General features: G+C 42.7%; 1 protein-coding gene and 1 pseudogene across 6 annotated transcripts in view; one reads left to right on the top strand and one right to left on the bottom strand.

The window, feature by feature from the left end:
- The window catches only part of LOC141088999 (uncharacterized), a 422,573-nt gene that overhangs the window by 99,205 nt on the left and 301,019 nt on the right, over nt 1-22,349 (bottom strand). The window lies entirely within an intron of this gene.
- On the top strand, nt 19,575-20,890 carry LOC141088998 (polymerase delta-interacting protein 3-like; annotated as a pseudogene).

The following is a 22,349-nucleotide window of genomic DNA, read 5'->3' as shown; positions in this document are numbered from 1 at the left end:
AGAGTGGATACAGGTACCACGGGTGGATTCCTCACTTCCCTGGCCCCTAGGAAACCTTCTTCACTCCACTTTACTCTCCAGTCCTGGGATGATCTCCTCACTCCTTCAGTCCCCTCCACAAACTCTGTCTTCTCTTCCTGACTCCTCCTCCAACTGTCACTCCTGTTACCATGACAACTCTCCACTACCAACTGTCAGCTTTCTCTCTAGCTGTCCTACCCTTACCGACTTCCTCCACCCACACCCTCTATCTAGTTCCTCCCTGGCCTAAAGAGGTCCAGTGTTGGGTGCTAGTGTGTGGGTCCTGGGTAGTGCCCCCTCCTTACCCGAGAGTGGGGTACCACACCTCTGGATGAGGTGCTGTACCTCTGTAGCGACTGGACCCTCAGGGGCGCCACACATACTGATAGGGAATTTAGAGTGATCATAAAGTTTGTAAAGCACTGCGGAATAAGATATTGCTATATAAGCAAAGCATAATAAATTATGACCTTGGAGGTCCTTTCCAACTCTAACATTTTATGATGTGATGGTGAGGTCACATGGATATGATATTGACATCAGAATAAGTAATCTCGGTAACATTGCCTAAATTAAATGTATGGTGATGTGACAGGTTTTGATGTTATAGGTTAGGGGGCACCTGGTGTGTTGAAACATTTTTTGTGGGGACATACCATAGTTCACCATGTTGTATAAATGCCATGTTAACTTTATTCTACAGATGACATTTTACTACAAAAATGCTTAAAGTGGTTGTCTCGGTCTAAGAATCAGTCTATGTGACAGCCAACTGCCGAATGTGATTTGCATAATTAGGACAGGGTCACACTTGCATTGAATATGGACGAGTGCTATGCGATAAAACATCGCATAGCACTCCAACCACTGTTAATGTATGGGGCAGCTCCCATCACTGTTTTTTTTCTCACCCATAGTCTATGGGTGCGAGTGACACAGCACACATCACTCGGATATGATCCGAGTGAGGTGCGATATACGCTGACCCCGGTAATGGGGAGATGGAGAAATTACTTTCTCCGGCCTCCTCCACAGCTGTGCTCTGATCCTCTCTGTGCGAGAGGCTCGGAGCACAGACGCATGACACTTGGCTCCTGCTAGCGGGACAGCAGGAGCCGAGGATCATTAGCATATCACATCTGATGCTCTCTCATCGGATGCAATACACTAGTCTGACCCTGGCCTTACGGTCACTTTCTGTTTCTTACCAGTCGCACAATTCTCTTCTATAGGAAGATGCCTGATGAGACTAGTTGGCACATGACCGTACAGTATGTATACAAATCGCATACATGTTATTGCATGCTGTCATGATTTGGCATTCTGCTGTCACATAGAGGGAAAGCTAAATTTGCTTTTAATCTTGACAACCCCTTTAAAAAAAACCTTTTTTTGTGTGATCACATTCTGAAAACCATAACATTTTAATATTTTATTACCGATTGTGTAACAAGTTCTAAGTTTCATTGGTACCATATTGAAATTGCAATTCTACCATTGCTTTGGGGATCCTCTCATGATAGTTCCTTACGTTTATAGTTTGGGGTATTGTGGTTATGGCAATGTGTTTTACATTATAAAGTGTTTTGCAAAGAAAGGAAAGGTTTTGTGGGTTGTTTTGCTTTGATTTTTTTTACATATTTCAGAACATTTTATTTTAGAATATTGTACATTTTTTTTATTTTTTTCTAGTCTTATGGAAGATTTGACAAAGCGATCAGTTGATTGCTTACATAATATTCTACAATATTTTGTTAATGCAGTGCATAATGTATGTCAGTATTAAAACGGACAGTTTATAAGGAAAGCATATACAAATGATAGCTCTATGTACCCAGCAGACCAGTTGAATTCACTGGTGAGCCCCCTCCCAACCACTGCATAAGAAGTTGTTGGCACTATACAATTAACAGAAATCTGTCAACAGGTTTTTGCATTGTAATCTGAGAGCAGCATAATGTAGGAGCAGACACATGCTGATTACATTGATGTCTCTCTCACTAGGCTGTGTTTTGCTGTTTCCAAACAATCAGTGTTTTATCAGCAGGAGATTATCACTACCAGACAACTGGCCTCATGCCTCCTAGTCCAACCATGCCCCCAGCACTGATTAGCAGCTCTCACTGTACAATGTACACAGAAAGCTGTGATGCGATCGAGGTTATACAGAGCTCATCAACTGAGCTCTGCTAGATAGGTAGCATAGAAAAATATAAACTATTATTATTGCGGCATGCAGTAACAGTAAGCCAGTTGTTACATAGCTAGATTCAGTATCCCTGTCCCTATCCCTAAAACTATCTTTTACTGCTGTCAGACTGCATAAAAAAACCTGTAGATACATGGGCGGACACACCGCCGGTTCAACCGATGCGGCTGCATCGGGGCCCAGAGGCTCCAGGGGGCCCTTGCAGGGCGGTTAATGATGAGGGCAATCTGGCCAGTTTCTCCAGGTCCAAGGCTCCAGGGGCCCCTGGACAGATTGCCCTCATGTGCGGAGGGCAGGGAGCGATCCCAGCAGCTCCGCTGCCTGCAAGAGAAAATAGCAGCGGAGCTGCAAGGATCCATCCTGCTTCCTGCCCGCTGCCAGCGCTTCCTGTCTCTGACACAGAGAGCAGCACCACTGAATGTCGTCATCATTCAGAGGCCGCTGTGCCAGAGCGAGGAAGCGTGGGACCGGTGATGTTGCGGACAGGTGAGAGGCGCTGTGTGTGTGTGTGTGTGTATATATATATATATATATGTGTGTGTGTATGTGTGTGTGTATGTGCTATATATTACATCGGGGGAGAGGGATGCTATGCACCAGGATTTTCTCGCAATTGCTCAAATGCAGAAATGATTACGGTACTTGTATATTTGGGAGCTTGGTACAAATGATTTGTAAAGGGTTTTTAGTAAATAGGAACTGACTATTTCAAATCCCTACCACAGTGCACTTTTGGCCTCTAAGTGCTGCAGCTCGTTCCTGCAGAGTGCATTGTGTGCGCAGACAGGAGGACTCTCATCAGCCTGATCACCCATCAATCAGATGATTTCTGTCTGCTTCTCTAATCCCTGAGGATTTGCTGTTACTGAAATTTGCTTCTAGCCAAACATTTGCGCCAGACCTGAAAACTATCGCTAGTCACTACACATAATGTATAGACTGGCCGGCAGCACCAAGGCTGGTAACAGCAGTCCTAGGTGGTCCCTATTTAGAATCCCCCAGTAATGATGTCTATAAATAATCATATGGAGAGGGGTTGTCTTCATTATTGCTCTTGTGTTCTGCACATGGAGGTGATTACAGTACGTCCTACTTATAATCTGTCTTTCTCTCTTACGTATGATCAGTAAAGTGTCCTGCAAAGATGAACGCACCTTTCAAACCCGGAGAGAAATTCCTTTGGTTGTATTCTCCCATGGCCTTGGAGCTTTCAGGTAATACATCCCGCGCTCCACCTGGAGTATTGTATGGGACATTTTCAGAGATTTTCCTCCATGTTGACATGATGTCATAGATGGTGGACTTAAAGGGGTACTTTTATTTTAAAAGATATGGCCATCTTCAGGAACATTTTTGTACTTTTGAGTTTTATTAACAACTTTGAATCGTACAGTCTGAGAAAAAAATAGGGCCTCAGCACCGCCCCATAAAAGAACGTTGGTCTGAGCGCTATCCAATAATACATCATAGAGAACTCTCCGATGTATATGCCGGTGTGAGTGAGCTCATGGATGGATTCTCACTTATTTCATTCAGCAGCCAGCAATGTACAGCTAAATTAAGAGCCTGGAGAAGGCACATGGAAGGTAGTGATGGGGAGAAGACAATGATGGGGGTGATGGAGAAGGAAATGATGTGAGTGATGGGGAGAAGGTAATGATGGAGGTGATGGGGAGAAGGCAATGATACGGGTGATGGGGGAGGAGGCAATATTGGGGGTGATGGGGAGAAGGCAATAATGGGGTGATGGAGGAGGCAATGATGGGAGTGATAGGGGAAGGCAATGATGGGAGTGATAGGGGAAGGCAATGATGGGGTGATGGGGAGAAGGCAATTATGGGGGTTATGGAGAGGGCAATGATGGTGTGGTAGGGGAGAAGGCAATGATGGAGGTGGTGGAAAGGGCAATGATGGGGTGGTGGGGGAAAAAGAAATGATGGGTGTGGTGGGGGAGAATGCAATGATGGTGGTGATGGAAATGAAAATAATGGGGGGGTGGGGGAGGAGGAAATGATGGAGGTGGTCAAATGGGCAATGATGGGCATGGTGGGGGAGAAAGCAAAGATAGTGGTGGGAGAGAAGGCAATGATGGAGGTGGTGAAGAGGGCAATGATGGGATGCGGAAGGAGGAGGACAATGAGGGGTGTGGGGGATGGGGATGGGAGGAAGGGGGACTTATAATGGCCTAAGGAACAGGGGGAGGTGAAGAAAGACATTATCGCTTATTATGTCTAACACAGTTCCTTAGTATATAGTGTACTCACTTATTATGTCTAACACAGTCCCTTAGTATATATTGTACTCACTATGTCTAACACAGTCCTTTAGTATATAGTGTACTCACTTACTATGTCTAACACAGTCCCTTAGTATATAGTGTACGTACTTATTATGTATAACACAGTCCCTTAGCATATAGTATACATACTTATTATGTATAACACAGTCCCTTAGCATATAGTGTACTCAGTGGCGGATTAAGTGGACCATGGGCCCTGGGCTGTTCATAAAACCTGGGCCCCAGTACCCCCCTTCCCAGGAAAACATTTTCTGTCAAAATTTTGTGGCTCTTCTCACAAAAACACTGCATATGTTGATTTTTAGGTATACAAATTGTAACATTTATTAGACCATAAAAACAAAGAAAAATTACTTTTTTCTCACAAGAAATTGTATTGTATGGTCAAACAATATAAATAATATTAAATATTCCTCAAAATCAACAGTCAAAATATATAATGTGGTATATACTGGCCTGTATTTCTTCATACAAGGTAAACATAAGGCTACATTCACCGTACCACATGTAAGTGCAAATAAGAACATGTAAACATAATATTAAACAATAATTCAACATAATTATTTATCTATACAGATGTATATCTGTGTGGGTGGTAGCCTAACAGGAAAAGTGCAATGAGCACAGGCAACAATTTCTTAATGGACTAGAAACTCGGATTTTTTTTGACACTGAAGATCATAAACTGCTCACAGACTTTTTCGGCGAGATTTTTTGGTGCTAAAGTCGTTGATGATTTCTGAGAGGTCTAGACTCTTCAAAAGCTCTAGTTCAATGCTCATTAAAGAGAGATGATTGAGTCTGTCTTGTCCCATTTGACTCCTCAACTCATTTTTAATTCGTATAAGTTTTGAAAAGGATCTCTCACCTGTGCAGTTTGAAACCATCATGCATAAATACAGCTAGCTGAGCGCTGCGGTCCCCGTGCGGGAATTGACAGCCGTACAGACCGCAGCACTTGGTTTGCTGCGGGTCCGTACGGAAAACCTGCCACCATTCCGCCACGTGTGGACATGGCCTAAAAAGACGTTGCACATAAGCTGTAGGCCTACGGCCAATACGCACAAAATCGCCCAACATGAACCTGGCCATAGGGGACGTGATGTGAGGACCTGAATGGGTTACGTTACATAATGCGTGCTGTGCACTGCTCACTGGTCCGAGGCTGTTCCTAAAGTCTGGGCACCCCTCTTGACCGAGGCCCCCCCCTGCCCACCCCCCCATGCCCCCCACATCCACATAAAGTAGGTGAGAGAAAGATGTGGTAGGCAACTAAGGGCTAAAACACGTGTGCCGGCGATCAAGGACGGAGGCCCAGATGTTATGCGGTGTACTCTTAGAGGGTAATCATCAATAGGCAGGAAATGTACATTCAGTTTATAATATTTAATGAGAAATCAACATAGGGCTAAAATACATGTATAACAAAGAGTGTTTTTCCCCACATCCACATGAGTCAGTCATGACATACCTCCGCCCCACCCTGCTGCAACTTACCCCCAAGTTCCGAGAGGTGAGGAACAGGCAGTGCTGCTGCTGCTGCAACACTGTCCACCAGGCACCAGAGAGTTCTTCTTCCTCCTGTGATACACGGCGTCGGCTGGGCTGTCAGTTGCCGGGCCCTGCTGTATCTATGGACACCAACGAAGGGGAGGGAACAGAGGAGCCGCTGCCAGAGTGTGAGTGGCCAGGCCAGCGTCACTCTGATGCAGCCACGTGATGCCAGTTGCTGGCCGGAATGAGCGCAGACGCTGCGGAGAGAGGAGGAGGATCAGGTGAATGAGCCAGCCATTCAGCGCAGCGCAACTGCCGACAATTGCCGCGACACGCGACTATTGGGGGAAGCCAAAATTGCGCTGCGGCGGCGGCTCCGGATTGGCCCCTGGGCCCCCAAAAAACCTTGGGCCCGGGGCGACCGCCCTATCCGCCCCTATTAAGATCCGCCACTGAGTGTACTCACTAATTCTGTATAACACCATCCTTAGTTACATGGTTTCCTCTTTTATTATGTATAACACTGTCCCTTATTACGTACCATCCTCTCTAGTTACATATGGTGCCGTCCCTTATTATATCGCTTGCTCTGCTGTTATGTATAGTGCTATTCTTGTTAATTTTGCTATTCATAGCGCCCTCTTTTATTATATAATCCCCTCTCTTGTTAGATATATAATGACTTCTGATAGAGGAGTCGGTGACCAGGCTACCAGTCCATCAGCTCCTCCATTAGAAAGGAAGCTTTCCCATGCTCCATCAGCCATCATTGCATTATACAGCTAACACGACAGGACGTTATGTAATAAAAAACAGGGCTCTATATAATCCAATATGTAAGGGACGGTACTGTACATAACAAGAGAGGGCACTGTAAAAGGGAAAGCAATGTACATAATAAAGGAGATTATGTAATATATACATGTATGTGTGTGTGGCTATATATATGTAGCTTTGTCGCCATAAAAGGAAGGGGGCCCAGACACATTTCTTGCACAGGGGCCACAAGCTGTCAGTGTCCGCCCCTGTTTGGATAGATTCCCTTTAATGCAAAAATGTGCAGATAATTGAACATGTTACCAAGTCTATAAGTTTATAGAATCATAGATAAATTGGAGAAGAAGAGACAGGTACATGTATCTGAATAGTGGGGCTCAAAAATCAATGACTGATATCTCCTTTAAAAAAGGAATAGTCGATTATTCTCACTTTGTTAAATATAATTGTATCAATATTAAAGATGATTTTTTTTAAATTTTCTTTATTAATTTTGTTTGTGCAGTTTAGTATAATTTTAAAAAGTAAGACAAACTTATTCATTTAATCTAGTACCTATCAGTCTAGTCTAGTGTACTCTAGTTCTGAAGTTGGACTGATAAAGGCACACAAAACAATAATATCTTTAACACCACTCAGGATAAGATAGGAAACGGTGTGTGTCTGGCACGTGTTGATGTCACGAGTATGTCTTGCATGTCAGCAAGTTGAAGATTTTTGTTTTTCACACTTGCTGCACTTGTCTTTTCCATAGCTTCAGAAATTTTTCTGCACCAATTCCTGAATCTGTCTCCAACTCCGTTCGAGTTATTGAAGAGGCTATCATACTAGTGTAATACTAATTTCTAGTTCTTAGTAGGGATGAGCAAATCCAAACTGTACTGGACACTGAACATGGACTTTTAGCAAGATGTCCGGTTTGATCTTCAGATTTGGATGCCTAATAAAGTTTATTGAAAGTCTGCAGCACAGCCAATCACCAAGCTTTTAGGTTGTGGACACATCCAGAGCCATCACAGCCATGAAAAGTATAGGCATGGCTGTGACTGGCCAGCGAAACACGTGACCTGGCCTGTATAAATGACGGATCATGAGTGCCACCGCCATTCTGTTGTGATTAGTGTAGGAACAGGACGCAGCTGGAGTGAGGGGCAGAGTTAGGTTACACATTCTACAAAAAGTCACTCTGCATGTGTCTCAGTGGGAGAACTGTGCCAGAACAATTCTACTCTGCAATCGTGTCTTTACCATTTTAGTACAAAAAAATATTGCACACTGCAGCCATTTCTTTGCCATTTGTAGGACAAATAAATAATTTTACGGTACTGCTGTGTGTATACGAGTAGTGTGGCAAAAAATAAAATGTACTCTGTAGCTGCCTCTTTGCCATTTGTAGGCAAAACAAATAATTTAACTGTACTGCTGTGTCTATATGTTGACAGCGCATTATTCAGGATACTCTCCAAGCGTGTGACAAGACAGCTTCTTCATTCAGGAACAAACACAAACAATATATAAGTTTAATAGATCCGGAGTAAATCATTTGTGTGTCTCTATCTGTGCAGCATCTACAGCAGGCTGCTTCATTCATGCAAAGACACAGGAAAAACAGGAAATACAGTCACATGCTCTCCCTGTGTGAGCCTCTGAGAGTTTTTTTTAAACTTTATAAACAGCATACAAATCTTGCAATTGAACACTTCGACAGGAATGGAGTTGTTGCACAAAACATATTCCAACACTATACGAGTAGTGTGGCAAAAAGTTAATAAAATAATTCTACTCTGCCATCATGTCTTTGCCATTTTTGTTGTAAAAAAGTTATTGTATTCTGCAGCCATTTATTTGCCACTTGTAGACCAAAAAAATAATTCTACTGTACCGCTGTGTCTAGGCAATGTCACTGATACCAAGACAGAAAGGGGCCAGAAGATGGCAGCGTTTGGTTACACAAACTCTTGCACTCATTAGAACTGCCTCACCATCCTATTAAACAGTGCAAGTTTTCCTTGCTCTGTCATGGCAAGGGTTAATCAGTGCAGTTGATCTCCTAGAGCACTCAATCCTGAATGGTCTCAGCTGTCCTGTGTTGGCCACTCCCTTCTGGTATATATGCCGAGTGCTGGCACTTAGAATTTTAGAATTTGTCAGTGATAGTTCTACTTCCTGGTTTAACATTGAAGGAGAAAGTTCAGTGTTTGGTATTGGGGGTTGGAGAATTTTTCTGGAGATTGCAGATTGAATTTGGTTTGCTTATTTATCGTTATCCTCTTATATTTGATTTTCCCTTCCTATTCTATTTGTATGATTGTAGTTTTCTTTTATCCCTGTCTGTTTAGCCCTGTATGTCTGGTTAGTGTTTTATTATACACTTCAGCCTCTCACCTCTCTAGGTGGAGGTAGGATCTTAGTAAGGGTGAAGTTAGGAGCATAGCTGTCATGATCCATGCTAGATCAGGACTGATAAAAAGCACAGGTAACCTTTTTTTTCTTAAGCTGTGCTTAAGTTTGGTTTTTGCCCCCAGTGGCCATTAGGATTATTGCACTGTGGTGTCGTTTGTTCTAAGTTTGCCCCCAGTGGTAGTGAGCATCATTGCACTCTGGTTTCTTTAGTTAAGTGCACATGATTATAATGCAGGTGCGATTGCTCTGGCTCTGCTATAAAAGAGTCACAGGTGTTGCAATCAGTGTTGGTGATAGTGTTCATTTCAACCATCCTTGGTGGAGGAAGGAGCTGAGAGCGTTCCTTGCAGCACTGTCTTAGCCCTGGTGTGGAAGGAGTCATAGGGGATTTCCTTGTAGCTCTGACAGAGCTTGGTGGCAGCGATTCAGGAGGAGAGCTGCATTCTGGTGGTGGACTCTGTTGCCAGGAGCAAGTGCAACAGAGCAAAGCTAAGTGGTGTTTCCCTGTTTGTGTTTTTCCTTAGTGTGTATTAGTACAGTGGTGGGGCCAGTGCCTGCGCCACCCAGCTCCCTAGCAAGGGATAGGTGTAGGGTGTGCCAGGGTGACAGGTTCCTGATCGGCGCCCGGTGTGGAACCGGCATAGGGAACGTTAGGAGCGTTAGGGACACTGACTCAGGGGAGTGCAGGAGGTCTCCATGTCCCCTTTCCCTATCGCAGGGCCCATCATTGTAACTGTTTCCCCTTTCCCCGTGTCTTGTTGTTTTAGTTACCGGCCTGCGGGCTGTGTCACACAGGACAGTATCACGTGCCGTGTCTTGTTGTTTTAGTTACCGGCCTGCTGGTCGCGTCACACAGGACGGGTCATCGTGACAATAGCTAAGTATGAGACCCTGGCATTGGAACCACACGGGGTAATCCGGGAACAGGAATAGCCTAGGGTGACCCTAGTTCAAGGGATCGGGTAGGTGCCCACAGTCCCTTGACACTATGTGGCATACGAGTAGTGCGGCAAAAAAAATTATTCTACTCTCTGCAGCCATCTATTTGACATTTGTAAGCCAAACAAATACATTTACTATACTGATGTGTTTATATGAGTAGCGTGGCAAAAAAAAAATTCTTCTCTATAGTCGTATCTTTGCCATTTTTGGTATAAAAAGTTACTGTACTCTGCAGCCGTTTCTCATCATTTTTAGGCCAAACAAATAATTTTACTGCACCACTATGTCTTTACAAATATTGTGCGTAAAAAATAAATCTACTCTGCCGCCATCTCAGTGCAAGTAGTGTGCCAAAAAAACAATTCCAAGAATGAGGAAAGCATCAAATAGGGGACAAGGATGTGGCTGTAGTGGTACTGTTGCAGTCGATGTGGTCGATCTGTGCTTGCTACATGTCCAAATACAACACCTTAGCTCTGGTGCATGTAGGGCGTTATGCGTCCTTTTGTAGGAAAAATGTCGCTACACAAATGGCAAGGCCAGAACATGTTGAGGAGGTGTTACATTGGATGACTGACAGTGGCTCTAGTTCCGTGACATTATCTTTCACCCAGTCCACTGCAGAAAGCACAGAGTTGGCACCTGTGTACCATGATTATCAGACTTCCACCTCACCCCCTTGCAACTCAGCAAAGCAGTCTGAGCCCCAAGTCATGCAGCAATCTCTTCTGCTTTTTTGTTGACTCCGCTGTCTGGGGTCCTGTGGTCCATCCACCTAGTCCAGCCCCAGAAGTTGAAGAGACTGAGTTCCCTGATGCCCAACCACTTATTAGGTTGAAGGATAAGTATGTGGGAGGGCTACTGCACACGGTCAGTAGACCACCGCAGCACATGTCAGAGGATGATGAAACACAGTTGACGACTGCTGCGTCTTTCTGCAGTGTGAAGACTGGCAAGGAGGACGGGGTGAGGAGTGGGTGAAAGATGATGTGGGTGATGATGAGGTCCTAGAACCCACAAGGAGCGGAAGCCATCCTAGTGACATGTGCAGTTCGGAAGAAGAGGAGGTGGCCATGCTGCCTCAGCAGCACAGCAAAAGAGGGAGCATGGGGCAGAGGCACAGCCGGTGGCCTCTAGCTGGTATGTCAGATGCTACTGCCCACAGCGCCACTGAAATTAGCACACCAGAGCCAGCTCAACAGAGCTTCCTGGCATGTCATTTCTTTAGGAAATGTGCTGACGAAAAGAGACAGATAGTTTGTACGCTGTACCGTTAGAGCTCGAAGCGAGGAATAAATCTGAACCTGCGCACCACCTGCATGACGCGACATCTGAATTTCAAGCATGAGGTGCAGTGTACTATGCGCCTTAAAAAGCATGAGAGATCTGAGCCTCCCTCTTCTTCTGAAATCTTGGCCTCTTCCTCCAGCTCACGATCAACAGGTCTACCGACCTCACCGAGAAGAGAGAATGTGACATCACCACCACCACCAGTGTCACCGAACACCTCCACACTGTCCCATGGAAGTGTTCAGCTTTCCATCCCTCAAACCCTGGAGAGAAAGAGGAAATACTCTTCTACTCACCCATGATCTATGGTCCAGAATGACATCATTTCCAAATTACTGGCCTTTGAAATTCTGCCACAGTGACTGCTGTTGATGGATAGTTTAAAAAAACTGATGGCTGTGGCTGTCCCACAGTACATTCTTCCCAGCATGCCATCTCTGCCCTGCACACATGTTGCCGACAAATAAGGTGTGCACTGTGCAACGCAATCAGTGGCAAGGTCCACAAAACCACCAATAAGAGGACCAGTAAGCATGGTCAGGGATGTTACATTTCCCCCTGGGTAAATGTAATGGCAGCTAGGACACAGGCGGAAGGCGTTCTATCCTGTGTCCTACCACCACTGAGTATTGCTGGACGTTTCTCTGTCAAGGTTGCCTCCTCCACCTATTCCACTTCCTCCACAGCCTCCTTATCTGGTCACAGTAAGACCTGCACCACCAACTTCAGCACAAACAGGGGGAAATTACAGCAGACTGTTCTTAAACTCCTCTGTTTGAGGAAGAAATCTCACAATGCGCAGGAGTTGCGGATGGGGACCAAACAGCAGACACATGAGTGGTTAGTGCCAGTGAACCTCAAGCACTGATGGTGGGCAATAACGGGTTAAATTTTGTAGCATCTCTGGGCCTAGGCGATTTGATGCATATCCCTTGCCAAGGGCATGTGCTGAACTTGGTGGTGCAGAGCTTCCTGAAAAACTACCCACATATGACAGATCTGCTGCTGAAAGGGCAGCACGGTAGCTCAGTGATTAGCAAGGCAGCCTTGCAATGCTGGGTCCTGGGTTCAGATCCCACCAAGGACAGCATCTGCCAGGAGTTTATATGTTCTCCTCGTGTTTGCGTTGGTTTCCTCTGGGTTCTCCAGTTTCCTCCCACACTCCAAAGACATACTGATAGGGATTCCAGATTGTGAGCCCCATCTGGGACAGTGTCAATGTCTGTAAAGCACTGTGGAATTAATGGCGCTATATAATTGAGTAAAATAAATAAATAAAAAATAAATAAAGTGCAGGCAGTGTGTGCACTTTTGGTGTTCTCACCCTGCTGTTGCTCACCTGTCTGCACTGCAGCATCACTTCTGTCTCCCCACTCACTGTCTCATATGAGGTGTACCTACTCCAAGTACTAACCGATGAGGCATATGCTGGAGAGACTGTGTGAGCAGCAAGAGTGGACTTTCAGCTGCAGCACGGGTGAGTTGCTCTGCAGAACCACTCCAATGACTGGGCCTCCATACGGGTTCTAATGACACCATCATCAGCGTTACTATACCACCAACAATTTAGGCAATGATGGATGAAATGGTGTCACAGAAGGAAGAGGAGCACGAGGAGCAGGGCCGATTCACACAAGTTCACACAGTTATCAGGCCTGTCGCCACACATGGCATAGAGGGTGGGTACGGTCCCTAAAGCAGCCAGGTCCCCAACTGTACAGCAAGGGGACAGTTTGCAAGGAGGAGGAGGAGCAACTGTGTTCACGTTAGGGTGGTACGGTCACGAGTATCACTGGAGCATGGCTGGAGTGATACAGAGTACCAAGATGATACACCAAAGACAGTTTGTCGTTGTCCCTAGGCAGTCTGGCACATATGTGCCAATACATGTTGCTGTGACTGTGTAATGACCGCCAAGTTTCTCATATTGTTAACGGTGTTGATTATTGGATGGCCACCCTGCTGGATCCCCCATACAAGAACAACGTACCATCAGTACTTCTGTCACTGGAGCAAAAAGCGTGAATACCAGCACACATTGGTAGAGAAACTACTGATGGCTTTCCCACCTGACAGTGGGGGCTCAGTGAAAGAACAAGGAAGAGCCCGAGGAGGAAGTTGCCGAACGCAGATGGAGAGCTGCCACTACCTTGGAAGGCAGAATTAGTATGGTCAAAATATGGCAAAACTTTTTGAGCACACCATAACATCTGCACCACCATCTCATATGGTCCATATTAGCAGGAGACAGCATTACAACAAAATGGTGAGAAGAATACCTATCCACAAGACTCCAAGTACTAACTGATGGGTCTGCCGAATTTAACTTCCTTTATGCCTTTGAGTTGCTGGCCTGCCCTGCGTCAAGTTTACTGTTAGAACGTGTACCGGTATTTAGCACATCAGTGGGTGTGATCACAGACTGGCGCATCCACCTGCCAACAGCAAACGTGGGGAAGCTAACATTCCTTAAAATGAACTAGGTGTGGATCTCACAGAACTTGTCCATACATTAACCAGAGAAAACAAAAAGTAAAAAACACAAATATCCTAAAATAAAAAAGTAAAAAATAAACTGCAAATAATGCATAAAGGTAATAATAATAATAAGGGTATTTAGTAAACATAATTTTGATCAAAATAATGTACAAGCCATCCCTCCACGTCAAGGCAACCCCTATGGGACAGTCCTACTCTAGTATTTAAAACCTTTTCACTTGCCTAGTGACGTGAATGCAAACAAGGGTCGAGGGACTGAACCACTAGTAAAAGCATAGGCCAGGCAGGATGGTTTTCCCAGCTCAGAAAGAGGGCGGTCACACCCATATATGCACAGAATGTACAATGAAATGAATAAAAAACTAGAGTCTGAACTGAGAAAGTAAGTTAATGTGTATGCACAATGTAAGTGCATATTAACACATGACCATTAACCAGAGAAAACAAAAAGTAAAAAAACACAAATATCCTAAAATAAAAAAGTAAAAAATAAACTGCAAATAATGCATAAAGGTAACAATAATGATAAGGGTATTTAGTAGACATAATTTTGATCAAAATAATGTACAAGCCATCCCGCCACGTCAAGTGCGCGGAGGCTGGAGCTGTGCGCAGAAGTGTGGATACAATAGGAAATCTATGGTTTTCTATGGTGTCCGTACTCCACTCTGTGTGCATGCTGAGGCAGGAGTTGTGTGCTCACAACTAAACACTTTTACAGCTTCTTTTGACCGATCGGTAGGGGTCTGAGTTCTGAGGCCTGCAGACATGGAAAGTGCCTAATCTTACAGAAAAATCATTAAAAGTTTACTTATGCCATAAGATGGCCATGCAGAAATATTATCTGAATACCTAATTGGTTGACAGCTATTTCCTCTACCCCATACCTGTCATACAAACACCTACCCATCATACATGCCAAGCCTAGGCGTGTTCTCAATGGAGAGAGAGCAATAAGATACTGAAAATGAAGAATTGATTGTTGGTAACCAAAGTGTGTGATCTTTTCTTTTTCTGTCATCTGTTATCGGAGGGGAGTCAAGACACCCACATACGATTCGTCTTGTTTAAATCAGCTAGTTCAGACAATGTTGATCATAGACACCTTTAGCCAAGAAGATCTACCACCAAGATAGAAGCACTCTGCATCCCGTCACTGCCGTGAAATCTTACAAATCATAGCCCCGAGGGTTGGGTAGAATTGAAAATCTTTAAACCCTATCAGCCTTTGTCAAAGTGGCTCTGGTGCTGATGTTTCAACTTGAGCCAACTTGGGTTTTAGATCTCGCTGTAGGAAATTTGTCTGTAGATGGATGAACATTTGCATGATTCACTTTATATTGTAATTTAGATTAAGTGTCCCTTGTGCTGCTAGTAAGACTATGACACATTGGATGGCTTTCGTTCACCCCATCACACCCTTTCTTTAGTAGTCAGGAATCTCACATGCCTTACCAGCATACATTATTCAGTAGGCCAAGTCTTGAACACAATGGCTGTCACTTTTTTTTCGATTAGCTGTATTCAAGAATTATGCTCAGTGGTCTATTCCAAATGTTGCCATGAGGCCCCGGATTACCACCTCTATCTATATAAATATCTGATTTTTAAAGAAAATATGTTTAAAATTAAATAAAAAAATGTTGTGATATTAAAGTGAGCAATTCATTGGATGGTGCATAAAGAAAAAGACAACATAAAAGGAACCGTGAGATAAGATTAAGTGTTTTAATCCTTCCTTTTTCGTGTGTAGTACCGCCACATCTCCAAGTGTCATAAAGGCTAATGTTTAATATAATGAATCAATCAGAGATAATTAGGAATTGATAGGACAAATATAATAAAACATGGCAATCATAAACCTAAGCAATAACTTGTGCCCTTATAAAAGATTTTTGGAACCTGCTCAATATTTAGATAAAATAGTGTCATTGAAATTTACCTGAAAACACAATGTGGGAGATTTACACTGCAAAATGTGACTTGTGGAATAAATATAGCAAAAAAAAAAAATCTAATAAATCTGTGAACCAAATTTTTGAAAAGTGTCTACAAAAGAGGGCATGGCTCTTTTAAGACATGTCAATTCATGACATTGGATTTGCAACACCAAGAAGGAAAATTCATGGAAATATGGAATGACAGGATCAATAAACATGTTAATGATATGAAAATAATGAAAAAATTTTTAAAGCAACACGAGTCATGCACAGAAATACAAGCACTTAAACGCCTTGGCATATTATAATAATCAATATCAGTAATAATTATCAGTAAGGTTATTAATGGTGGTCTGAGTAATGTTCTGCCATGCTAAATGCACTTGGGAATGCAAATCATCAAGATCCACTGCTGGCAGCTTCCTTTGCATTTGCCTACCAATGATGTCACAGTTGTGCTCAATTGGACACATGTCCAGAGATGCTGTGTCATGTTTAGGCCACACAGACTTCTAATAATAGCACAAGCAATACGCAGACTGCTGCTGTATTGGTGAAAAATGGATCCTAGGGCACTTTGAAAAAATGGTGGTACAACTAGTTCCACATCCAAATCAATGTAATGCCAAACTGCTAGTTTACCTGGAATGAAGACTAGACGTGTATAACTATTGTACATTAAGCAACACTGTAATTCTAAGAGTAGGGCTGGCATGACATTTTCTTGTGATGGATTCTTCATGGTGTTACCGACATAGTCTTGTCATAGTAGAAGAATGATGCATAGTGATCCATTCTGTACTGAAAGTGAAATTAGGCATCACATTCCAAGTCTAAGAAGTCAGTGTTACCCAAACTATCAGAATGAGTTTGCTGACATTGTACTATGAGACAAATGTCCAGGCTACTGGTGTTCCACTGACCTCAAGCCTCGACTCTCAAAGGCTATCATGATGCAGAGCAAGGCAGCAATAGAAGCTGGAATGGAGGTCTATACTCTTCAGCGAGGAGTCCCATTTTTGTATAGTAGTCTAGTATGCAAAAATAGCCAAAGACTGGTCTGGAGACCACGTGGGCAATGCCATGAAGAGACTTGCATGGGAGAACTTGAAAGTGTTTCAGGAGCCAATGAACAATGCTCATGATACTATTAGCACCCTGTTTGGCTCAAACGTGCTTCCATGATCCGCAGCATTTTCTGAACTTGTCTCACATCAAGCATATCTGGGACGCTACTGGTCGCCAATATTGGGTGATAATTTGGCAATTGTGGTCGGCATTTGCAAAGGGAGCTGTTAGAAGCATATCTTGATGATTTATGTGCCCAAGTGCATTCAGCACAGCAAAACATTCCTCAGACAATCGTTAAAACATAATTAATAGCATGCTATGGTATGTGAATGTGTGTATTTCTGTTTTGAAAACGTGTTTTCCTTTTTTTATCATTTCAATATCATTACCTTTTCTATCAGTTCTGTGATGTCTATAATTCTATGACTTTTCCATCTTGGTGTTGCAATTTCAACATTGAGAAGTGTATGGCTTGACATGTCTTAAAAGAGCCATACCCCTTTTGTAGACACTTTTTAAAGAAATTGCATTTATTAACTCCTCTTCTAAAGTGGGAGTGTGAAGCTGGTTTGAGAGCTTTCCCTACACATGATTGAAACCTACAAAACTGATCAGCAAACAAGTGAGCACAGATTCTGGTCCCTAGAAATACTGAAAAATATGTAAAAAGAAAAAAAAAAGTAAGTAAAAAACTCTCAAAGTTCACTTCATCTCCATTCCGCCATTTCACAAAAAACATATTTGTTACTGCCACATCCAGAAAATCCTGATCTTTCCAAATATAAAGTTATTTGTTTATCAAAGTATAGACCATAAGCAAAAATTCAAAAGGTCTGCATTGGCAAAAATGCAATATAACAGCTATCAAAAATTTGTTTGTCCAATAAAATCTACCGCTCACCCAACAAAAATAGTTCCATCGATGTAATCAAAAGCTATGGGTTTCAGAAAATAGTGACAAAATGCACTTTTTTCATTATTAAAACCAATAAAATACATACTGTATAAAATAAAACAGTATAAATTTAGTATTACAGTAATTGTATCGACCTTCAGAAACACATTACAAGGTCATTATTAACACACAGTGAATGCTGTAAAAGCAAAACCCGATCAGCAATAGAATTGCCTTTTTTCATTATTTCACAACACATTGTTTTTTTTCCAGTTTTTCTGTGAACAAGCCCTGACGAGAAACAAAAAGTTATGACTCTCAGAGGACAGAAAAAAAGCTCAAAAAGGAAAACTGACCACAGTGTGAATGGGTCAATGGAATATTTTGTTGCAAAACGTGGGTTGTATACAGGAGGTAACGCTATATCATTTTAAGAAATTGAGCTAAATCTATCATTCAATACACTTTGTTTATTGTCTCAATAAATAATGCACATATAACATTATTGATAAGTCTCTCCCCCACATCTATCTCATTTAAAGTATTTAAGAAAGACTATTTCATACAATTGACCTAGAAGTGGTCAGTGGACAAGTATGCAGATAACTAAATTAGATCTAACATTATGACTTCTATAATAGTATATATTTATATTTATTTATACTCATTCGGCTGCTTAAAGAAGTAGTCACTAAAATGCTTGGGTGCTCGTTACTCGACTTCAGCAAATTGGAATGCTCTGGTGCTCGACCCGAGCAACGAGCCCAATGTAAGTCTATGGGAAAACCAAGCATTTTCGCCGCGATCCCCCCCCGGGGTCCTTTTAGAGTCTAAAAATGTCTGAAATCGATGGGAACAGTGCTCATATGCCATGGAAACATCATGAGGAATACCCCCTGGAAGCATTTCTGACTCCCAGGTTACAGCTGTGAACAATGTTGTCAGAGTCTTACACCACTTTTACAGGTCCACACTAAAACATACAAAAACGAAACCAAAATGGATTTTCCAGGGAAACATGTAAAGGAACATCCTTTCCAAGGTAATGATTTGTATGTATGGCAATAAATAACTCCCCCAAAAAAAGTACCTCTACCATTTGGGCTATGCATTTTTGATGCGTTTTTCAACTTTACCATTGATTTCAACCAAGACAAATGCATTCACTAGGAAATGTCATTTTAACATTTAACAACCTTAGCTGGCCATGTGGAGTGTGACACATCATCAGACACATCCTGTTTCATTTATGAAGGCGGGACTCTGAAAGTCACAAAGCCTATTTTTATAGGGGCATCAGGCGGCATTAATCTTCTTAATGGTCCATCAGCAGGCTATGCTTTGCTGTTCCCATTATTAAACAGTGGGTCTCCTATACTGTTATTGCCTGTGCAGTGAGTGGCTGGGCTGCCAAAAATTAGGTTGCACCCCAATACCCGTTTGAGGAGACAAACAGGAGAAGTGAATGCAAGGCCTGACCCAAATTTGCACGTACCACAATCCCCCTTGGTATAAACGTGGAGGCGGGCCTCATAAAAAATTTTTCCCATTAAAAAGGAGCGCGTAGACTTGTAATGCCCGTACACTTTAGTAAGGGCTGAAAAACCTTTCCCCCTGGGGGGTACACATCAACATAGTGTGGAAACTTTTTTTTTACGGGCATCATAAATACCCTTGTAAACAACGTGGTTTCCTACAGTTGCTGCTGGGAAGGTGCAGGTTTTTAGCATAAATATGGCGGACGCGTCGTTGGATGAAGTGATCAAGAAAAGGGGCATGATGATAGAAAAATGGGAACGTACAGGATTAATAGCAGGGGGCTGTGGGAGGTATGAGATCCAGGATCCAGCCTACAATGATTAGTTGTTTACCACCACCAATTACCAGAATGTGTTTGAAGTCCCTCAGAAGATAGGTGTAACAGATGCGTGTCTGAAGCTCGGCATAAAAGATGCCCATGAGAAATAGGTTGCCAAAGATGCACTGGTCTGTATAAAGGGTAAAGTGTAAAGTGCTCGTGAGATGCTTAATTCTAGAAAGCAGCAGATCAGTGTTGGAGGAAAACCAAACAAACTGATGGATGCTCGTGAAAAACTAAGTTTAAAGAGGACTGCACCCTCAGTAACTATCAAGACAACCGGGGCAAAAGGTTATTTGTCTTCACCCATACATATTATATTACCAAGAATATTCAAATTTCACAGCTTAAAACTATTTGTTCCGGTGTAACAAACACTGTTAAAGGAATGCCAATAAACCTAGTTAACCATAAACCTGGGAAACAGATTTCCTCTTTGCAAGATATGGACGATGATGGTATTGATGACCACTTGGAACTTTCCCACATCCCCACCAAGAAGATGAAGATCACAGCTGCCAACAATGTGCAAAAAAGGCTGTGAATGTCTGGAAATTCATTTTCCTTTGGTCAAACTTTACCTCTTACTAAAGTAGTACAGAATAAGGCATTCACAACTCCCATGTCTAGTCAGCACGAGACTTTGACACCTTTATTGCACACAAAGGCTCTAACCAACGTGCCACGGACACATGTCACAAAGGAGGCCAGTTCATCTGTAGGGCCCACTCCAAAAGAATCTGTCTTAAGCCCTTTAGAAGGCCAAAAAATGACCGTTAATAATTTGCATCCAAGAGTCAATGAGGAAGATATCGTGGAGCTTTTCTGTGTATGCTGCACCTTGAAGCGCACCTGCTTGTTGAGTTATGGAGTTGCCAAGGTTGTGTTTGCAAGAAAGTTAGAAGCAGTTGGTGCCTACAAAAAATACAACAGATAACTAGATGAACAACCAATGAACTTCATTCTTCCTTTGAATAGTAGTGTGATAACATCAGACCAGCCCTTACATCTAAGACTAAGTGACAGCCCATCAAAGAAGGAAGGTGAATCTAAAAGAAACACAGCCTCCTCCTGCAGTGTTGCTTAAAATCTTCCACCTGAAGTTGATCCTGATACTATCTTAAAAGCACTGTTTAAAGCCACAGGGTCATCAGCAGTCATCCAACCACCTGAATTTAAAATTAAGCTATGATGTCACTGACACAACTTGGAGACTGTAATAAGAGAGATTCACAATTCACATATGAGTCCAGAAACTCATTAAAAAAAACCTTCATTTTTCTTCTTGGTTTTTATTTAGCGCTGATGATCACCAGCAGGTAGTTGATGTTTGAAGGAGTCTGGCATCAGACATTGAACAATTTATCCTGTTCCCAGCATTGTAGTACAGTTCACCTTCATTGTGGGGCAGTTGTGTTATTGCATCAAGGATTTCCATTTTCCCCTTACTCGAGTATTGTGATACAGCTTGATTATGGTTCTACTGTTCTGTCAAAGTAGGTTAAATAAATGTTGAATAACTTTTTTAAATTTCTTCAATAATCTGTTTCGACCTAAAAGATAATCTTTGTTGTTTTGTAGTTTTAATATCTGTATTCCTAAAAATTTATTTCAAGACCTTCATATTCCAGTAAATAGGGGGGTTTACTAAGTGTCCACTGACTGTGTTCTACACAAATCAATGTTTTATGCCTAATTAATGTTTCACGCTCTAAAAATGTCACCCAGAACTGTTCAATTGTAGGAAATACTGATTGCCCTGTGGCTGAAGAATGCTATGATATCTGTGATCTGAAGACACAGAAATGCTGAAGGGAAATAGATCACACTAATCTAATATATAAAGCTCAATGTGGGTATGTATGTATGTATGTATGTATGTGTGTGTGTGTATGTATGTATGTATGTGTGTGTGTGTGTGTATGTATATGTCTGGGATAGGCATCCGCACCGTCGCAGCTACAGCCACAAAATTTGGCACAGTCACACGTCTGGATCCTGAGAGCGTCATAGGCTATGTCGTGAGGCAAAATTTTAACCCCGCGTGTTCCAATTCACCAAACAATTTTGCCCCTATCTACATAATGGGGGAAAAGTGCATGTATGTATTGGTATCTGCACCGTTGTAGCTACAGCCACAAAATTTGGCACAGTCACACGTCTGGATCCCGAGAGCGCCATAGGCTATGTTGTGAGGCAAATTTTAACCCCGTACGTTCCAGTTCACCAAACAATTTTGCCCCTATCTACATAATGAGGAAAAAGTCTATGTATTGGCATCTGCACTGTCGAAGCTACAGCCACAAAATTCTGCACAGTCACACGTCTGGACCCGAGAGCGCCATAGGCTATGTTGTGAGGCGAAATTGTAACCCCGCGCGTTCCAATTCACCAAACAATTTTGCCCTTATCTACATAATGGGGAAAAAGTGAAAGGAAAAGTGTTGGAGGCAAATTGACAGCTGCCAGATGTGAACAAGGGGGACTTAAAGAATGAGAGCGATGACGCCAAACAGTATATACCGTACAGTTGCTAAGGTGGGGCCCTGACATGGGATACTCACCACACACGGGGATACGAACACACACACAAAATGCGCCACACACTACCACGTGCTTGAACACATATACCACCCTCAGCACACATTTCA

This window comes from Dendrobates tinctorius, unplaced genomic scaffold (genome assembly GCF_039654945.1).
Source record: "Dendrobates tinctorius isolate UK_male_01 unplaced genomic scaffold, ASM3965494v1 ptg000043l, whole genome shotgun sequence".
Lineage (NCBI taxonomy): Eukaryota > Metazoa > Chordata > Amphibia > Anura > Dendrobatidae > Dendrobates > Dendrobates tinctorius.
Note: the sequence above shows the minus strand (reverse complement) of the source record. Positions and strands in the feature narration are given on the sequence as shown.